A 694-nucleotide genomic window follows, 5' to 3' on the forward strand; every position below is an offset into this window, starting at 1 on the left:
GTGTCTGCCTTCGGCTCAGGTCATGATCCCAGGGTCCTGGGATCGAGTCCCATATCGGGCTCCCTGCTCTGCGGGAAGCCTGCTTCTCCCTCCCCCACTCCCCCTGCTTGTGTTCCCTCTCTCACTGTGTCTCTCTCTGTCAAATAAATAAATAAAATCTTTAAAAAAAAAAAAAACAGGGAAAATGGAAATGACTTAAATAGTAAAGGTTTAAGGACCAGCTACATCCACTCAGTGGAGTATTTTGCAATTTCTGAATTTGTTTTTACACAGAGTATTTAAATGAAAAAATCAAATCATCTCCACCTTTTGTTTTAGGAAAGGTGTGCTGCCTATTGTTTTCCCCAACTTTACTGAGCTATAACTGACCTATAACGCTGTACCAACTTAAAAGTGTACAACGTAATGATTTATCTATGTATATATATTGCAAAACGATTACTACAACACAGTTAACGTCAGACATCTCAAATCGTTACAAGGTTTTTATTTTCTTGTGATAGAATATTTTTAATGGTTTACAACTAAAATAGTCTTGTATTACAGGAAGCAAAAAACCCAAACACTTCCAGGTACAGGATAACATCTATGTTTTTAGAAAAGCCTGGAAGCACAGTGAGACTCCACTTCACACCCATTAGGATGGTGATTATCCAAAAGATGGACAGGGAGAAACTAGAACCCTCGGGCAGTG

This window comes from Mirounga leonina, unplaced genomic scaffold (genome assembly GCF_011800145.1).
Source record: "Mirounga leonina isolate KUSES-001 unplaced genomic scaffold, KU_Mleo_1.0 Mir_175, whole genome shotgun sequence".
Lineage (NCBI taxonomy): Eukaryota > Metazoa > Chordata > Mammalia > Carnivora > Phocidae > Mirounga > Mirounga leonina.